This window comes from Gekko japonicus, unplaced genomic scaffold (genome assembly GCF_001447785.1).
Source record: "Gekko japonicus isolate JY-2015 unplaced genomic scaffold, Gekko_japonicus_V1.1 scaffold1824, whole genome shotgun sequence".
Classification (NCBI taxonomy): domain Eukaryota; kingdom Metazoa; phylum Chordata; class Lepidosauria; order Squamata; family Gekkonidae; genus Gekko; species Gekko japonicus.
In genome coordinates this window covers 133,603-140,346 of record NW_015165876.1, presented here as the reverse complement: position 1 = coordinate 140,346, position 6,744 = coordinate 133,603, and positions in this window count along the sequence as shown.

Sequence of the window (6,744 nt, the reverse complement as noted above, 5' to 3'; positions counted from 1 at the left end):
ATTGAAACGAAGATTGAAATCCGGAGTCTTCGTCCCTCTGCCTTCTGTGCCGGTTTCTTCTGCACGCTGTATTATATTTATGTATTTTTGCAATTACTGATCCGTGTAGTTTCTTGTTATTCCTTTGCTGGTATTGTGTCACTTTGTTATATAAATGTCTTTCACTAATTTTTGTATGCTATTTGGGTGCTTTCCTGTCTGTGTTATTTATACAGTGCATTTTTGTTTCATAAGCACACACAACAAGACATTCTCCACTGTGGGACAAAGTTCGATTCCAGGGGCACCTTTAAGACCAATCAAGTTTAATTCTGGGTATAAGCTTTCATGGTTCATTTTGCTCTCTTGCTCTTCGCCTTCCAGGGAAATACGAAGGCCTGTTTGTTCCCAGAAGCCTTTGCTGAGGGGCAATGGCTCTTCGATTCTGATTGCCAATGATTTGATATTTTATGATTGAGGCCTCTTGGTTGTGGCTTTAATTGCAGATGTTTTTGACTGATGGCAAAGAGCAGTTCTCTGACCGTAAGCCAACATCGATGCTTTTGGCAGAGCAGGAAGGCAGGATGACAAATGGCCTAAATCTAATTAAATCACAGAAAACTGATATCATTGGTCTTAGGAACAAGGGGTTGAGTTCTGAGTCTTCTTCCACTCCTATAAAGGATATTTTCTGCCCATACAAGATTTCCGTCCATGTTTTCCTCAGGGTTGCTGCGAGCTCTGGGTTGGGGAATTCCTGGAGATTTGGGTGATGGAGCCGGAAGAGGGCAGGGTTTGGGGAGGGGAGGGGCCACAGAGAGGGATAATACCATAGAGGTCACCCTCCAAAGCAGCCATTTTCTCCAGGGAAACTTGTCCCTATTGCCTGGAGATCAGTTGTAATGGTGGCAGATCTTAGGGTTGCCAGGTCATAGAATCATAGAGTTGGAAGGGACCTCCAGGGTCATCTAGTCGAATCTAGTCATCCTCGTTGTTCCAGCAGGGGAGGATTTGGGGGGTTTTCCGGGGTGGGCAGGGACATCGTGCAATGTCCCTGGCATGATGACATCATCTGAAAGTGACATCATTGCGTCGAGAATGTTGCATGGGGATGGTGTAGTTTGGGGGCTTAAACCATAGAGTCTGCCTAAACTTGGGCTTAAACCATAGAGTTTGCCCCAAAACCCGAGTGCTCTTTGCACAATGTCCTCGACGCGATGACGTCACTTCTAGGTGAGGTAATCACATCGGAGACATCACACAGTGATGTCCCTATTTAGGGGTGGGGTTTCCCCCACAAGCCAGCTGGTCTTCAGTGGGGAGAAGGCCCCGAAACCGGGGGATATCCCACTGGGACCTGGGGGCTGCCAACCTTAGGAGATCTCCCGGCCCCACCTGGAGGCTGGTAACCCTACTTCTACTGCAGACCCCTGTGATGCACCACTGTGTCCACTGAACCCCATGGGTTGTCGTAATGTATTCAAAGCTGCCTTGAATGGAATGTGTGAAACATCTAACTAAACTGTAATGTTGAGCTTCATCCTGGGCTAGGATCCTAAACTATCCAATAGTATTGCTAGCCCAGGAAGTAACAAGCCAATCACTTCAAGCAAGCTCCCTGAGCGGGAACGAATGTGATTGGGCCTTATCTCGGCAACCTCATAGGTTGATATGTGTACAGTGGGTGTGGTTATATTAGCCGGGAATGTTTAAAAGCAGGACAGCTGCAATGTAAAGGCTGTTCCGGCTATCAGATGTTGATCCGTGTTGGAGTTGTGTTCGAGTTGAAGAATAAAGTTGTGTTCTTGCTGAATCACTCTCCGACTGCTTTGTTAAGCGAGCAACTTAACAGTTGTGTTTTGGGGAACTCAGCAAGGCGTACTGGGAAGGGAATGCCATTCCATTTGAAGGCAGTCACTGGGCTTCGACATTATCCTGCAAAAACCAAAGAAGCCTTAGGCCCAATCCAACCTCTTACAGTTCCAAAGGGCCTGTAAGATGAAGGTTTTCCACCGCAACTAACAACTAAGACCCTGTGCCCAATGCCACCATCAATAGCCTGTGCTTCACCAAACTGCAATAACAACTGCTGACTGTACTATTTAGTATGCCTGCCGCTATTACTACCTCACCATCACTATATAAACTGAGAACTAGCACTTTAAGTCCTGTTTTTATGGTTATATTTATCATTGTGTTTTATTTGTCAAATTTTACATAAGCCGCCCTGAGCCTGCTCTGGCGGGGAGGGTGGGGCATTAATCAAATCATAAATAAACCAGCATTAAAGACTTCCAAGGCCGACTCACTTTTCTAGGGACGTCAGGCTGAAGTCTCTTGCTAGGGTTGCCAATTCTGACTTGGGAAATCCCTGGAGACTTGAAGGCAGAGCCTGGGGAGGACAGAGCTTGGGGTGGGGATGGAGACCAGTCATGCCACTGAGTCCACTCTCCAAAGTGGCTGTTTTCTCCAGAGGGACTGATCTCTGTCGTCTGGGGATCAGTGGTAAAAGCGGGAGATCTCCAGGCCCCACCTGGAGGTTGGCAACTGTAGCACATGATTGGGATTTACACACACCAGATTTGCTCCTTTGAGGCCATTTTTATGTCGTTTGGCACCCTTCATACCTTCTGTGCCACCTCTTTGGAATTGATGAGCACTCAAAAGAACAGGAAGTGGTGGCAGCTACAAGCATGGACGGCTTCAAAAGGGAATTAGATAAGTATTTGGAGCAGAGGTCCATTAGTGGCTATTAGCCACAAGGTATAGATAGGGACTCTGGGGCAAGTGATGCTCTGTCATCTTGGTGCTTGGGGGGGTCAACAGTGGGAGGGCTTCTAATGTCCTGGCCCCACTGCTGGACCTCCTGATTGCACTGGTATTTCTGGCCACTGTGTGACACAGAGCGTTGGACTGGATGGGCCTTTGGCCTAATACAGCATTGGCATCTCTTATGTTCTTATGATTCCCCACTCCTCGACTTGCACCTGCTGGATGACCTTGGGCAAGCCATAGTTCTGTCAGAGCTGTTCTTGAAAAAGAGCAGTTTGTGTCAGAGCTCTCTCAGCCCCACCTACCTTACAGGGTGTCTGTTGTGGGGAGGGGAAGAGAAAGGAGCTTGTAAGCTGCTCTGAGACTCCAAGTAAAGGGTGGGGCATAAATCCAATCTCTTCTCTTCTTCTTCTACCTGGAGGTTGGCAGCCCTAAGCAGTTGTCCTGCAGATGCCACAAGGAAGCCCCAGATACTGGACTGGACAGCCCACTGGACCGATCCAAGATGACTATTTGTTAGGGTTGCCAACTCCCAATTGGGAACTAGAGATTTGGGGGGTGGAGCCTGAGGAGGGAGGCATTTGGGGAGGGGAGAGGCCTCAGTGGGCATATACTGCCATAGACTTCCCTTTCTAAGGCAGCCATTCTCTACAGGGGAATGGATCTCCGGAGCCTGGAGACCAGTCGTGATTCCATGAGATCTCCGGATCCCTCCTGAGGCCTGGCTACTCTACTATTCATATGTCCTTATGTTTAAAGATCATCAAAAATATCTGGAGAAGAAAATTTTAAAAATAGCACAAAATTAACGAGTCGTGGGTTTTCATTTGCACAGGGGGACCAAAAACACTGGGATGATTCTTTTTCTCCAAGTGGGAAGAGGAAGAAGAAGAGGAGGAGGAGGAGGAGAAGGAGATTGGATTTATACCCTGCCATACACTACCCAAAGGAGTCTCAGAGCGGCTCACAAACTCCTTCCCCTTCCCCTCCCCACAACAGACACCCTGTGAGGTAGGTGGGGCTGAGAGAGCTCTGACAGAAACTGCTCTTTCTCAAGAACAGCTGTGCCAGAACTATGGCTTGCCCAAGGTCATCCAGCAGGTGCAAGTGGAGGAGTGGGGAATCAAACCCGGTTCTCCCAGATTAGAGTCCGCGCACTCAATCACTACACCAAACTGGAAGCATCCCTACTTCTGGGAGGGAGATGGGTGGTTTCTTTCTCCACCCCTTCAAGGCTCTATCTCTAACCAGTGAAAAAGATAAAATAGGCCAGTTTTTCTAAAATCCCATTAAAGCCTTCGGCTGGTGCGGAGATTACAGCCACTTGTGTCCCTGTCTGCCCACCCGGTTTTATTGCAGTTTGCCTCTGGTTCTTCCTCGTCGGTCACATCTATTTTAGTCCTGCCTTGAGCAAGCTGATTTCCTCCCCTCTTGGATTGTGAGCGTCTCGTATGAGAGAGGGTAAACAGGAACGTTATGCAAGCGTTCACATTCAATCAGCCCCCAGTTGCTAAAGCAGAGCTGGTAAGTCAAACGAGACAACCAGGGCTGCAAGAGTGTCCTATCCGAGGTAATCCTGGCATACGTCTCTCCCACGTATGGTTGTCAAATTCCAGGCAGAATCTGGAGGACCCTCTAAGTTAGAACTGAACTCCAGATGACAGAGATCTGCTCCCCTTGAGAAAATGGCTGATCTGAATGGTGGACTCTATAGCATTATCTCCTGAGGAGGTTCCCTCCTCTCTCCAAACCCTATCCTCCCCAGGTTCCACTCCCAAATCTCTAGGTATTTTCCAACCTGAAGTTGTCTACTCCAGGTGGGGATTTGGGAGTGATGCCTGGGGATTTGGGAGTGATGCCTGGAAAGGTCAGGGTTTGGGGAGGGGAGGGGAGGGGAGGGGAGGGAGCACAGGAAGGATATTATTCCATAGAGTCCATCTTCAAAGTTTCCATTTCCTCCCGGGAATTGATTTCTGCAGACTGAAGACCAACTGTAATTATGGCAGCTCTCCAGGCCCCACCTGGAGGTTGGTAACCTATGTAGGGTGTGCACTCGGTATATCCCAAGCTGAATAAATATCCTAAAAATACCCTATCAGTACTTTTCGGGTATTTATTCACCTGAATACAGATTACACAATCTGATTCGGCTACCAAAATAACCACGCCTGAATAAAAGCCAATATTATTTGGTTTTTATTTGGGCAGGGCTAGAAAGCCTTTAAAGTTTAAATAACTTCCGTTCACTTGCCAAATTGTGCCGCCACCATAGCGTAACTGAATAAGCAAACTGCAGGCATTGAAACTTTAAATGCCTTTTGAACTCGCTGAATCACACCACTGCCACGGCATGACGGGGAGAGTGAAATTCTCCATTATACCCTATGGGGATGGTCTCCATAGGTTACAATGGAGCTGAATAAATTCAGGTTTTCTAATTATTTTAAACAAATACCAATACAATACTGATACTGGTGTTCAGGAATATTTGGGAATACCCATTTTTTTGGGTCCAATAGACCCAAATCAGAAAAAAAAAATTGCACACCCGTAAACCTATGGTGTCAGGGCTCTACCACAGTAAATTGCTGCTAGTGCTTACCTAATTCAATGTTCCTCCTTGCCAAACTAAGATGCCTTCACACAGAAAAGTAGCTCATCAAGCGTAAGTCTGGAATAGAACTTGCTGATTTTCTACAGGAGGGGATTTTTTTTTGCCCCGACTGTTCAACCATCTGATCACCTCCTCACACCTTACACATACAGTCCTTGTCTACATTCATCTCCTCGGTGAGAACTGGGCACCTGACAGCAAAGCAGCGGAAAAAATCAGTACAAATCCCAACATGCCTCCAGTATTTATACACCTCTGCTATTGATGCCAAGAAGTTAAAAAACAACAGACTCGTGATATCAATTTTCGCTGCTCATGGAGCCCGTGTTGATTTCTGAGCAGAGTCTCCGGGCCTGGAAATTATTCCTTCATTTTAAAAACAAGGTTTATTCCAACTCTCCATGTCTCTTTTATACTTGCACAGTGAGCATTCAGCCGAAGCTGGCAGCTTTTCTTGGCACCTTTTAAAAAGTTGATCATTTTAACCCCTTGCTTGATCTTGATGAAACAGTGCCGTTTGCCACAATTCACTTAAGGGGGTATTTTTGTAAATGTAATTATTATAAACACAGCCAGAGCTGCTACCGCTGCTGTCACCTTCCCCTCCTTTGAAAAGGGATCTGTCCTGGCAAATCAAGAGCATGGGGACAAGGCATCGTGACAATACACAATACATACTGAAGGCAAGGATGCATAGCACATCCCTCCACACTACAATTCCCTTGTTGCAATGCAAGAGTGTGCAAATGCAGGAAAACAAAATTGCAAACAGATTTAGAACTGTTGATAAAAAGCTGTCTTTTCAAAAAAAATATCATTAGCAGAGGCTGCTAGAAATCTGAGCCACAGAATGGTCACCAGTCACTGGTCATATCACTAGCACATTAGCAACAGAGTGGAAATGGAAATGGAAAGACTTGATTTCAGGCAGGTCAAAAATAGACATGAAAAAGGAAGTCGCTGCAAAGAGAACACAAGAAGAGCCCTGCTGGATCAGATCAGTGGTCCATCTAGTCCAGCATCCTGCCTCTCACGGTGGCCAACCAGTTCCTCTGGAGGACTAATAACAGGGCATAGTGCACTAGGCCTTCATAAGAACATAAGAAGAGCCCTGCTGGATCAGACTAATAGTCTATCTAGTCCAGCATCCTTCCTCAAATGAAGAAGAAGAAGAAGAAGAAGAGATTGGATTTATACCCTGCCCTTCACTACCCAAAGGTGTCTCAGAGCATCTTACAAACTCCTTTCCCTTCCCCTCCCCACAACGGACACCCTGTGAGATAGGTGGGGCTGAAAGAGAGCTGAAAGAAACTGCTCCTTTTCAAGAACAGCTCTTATCAGAACTACGGCTTGCCCAAGGTCATCCAGCCAGGTGCAAG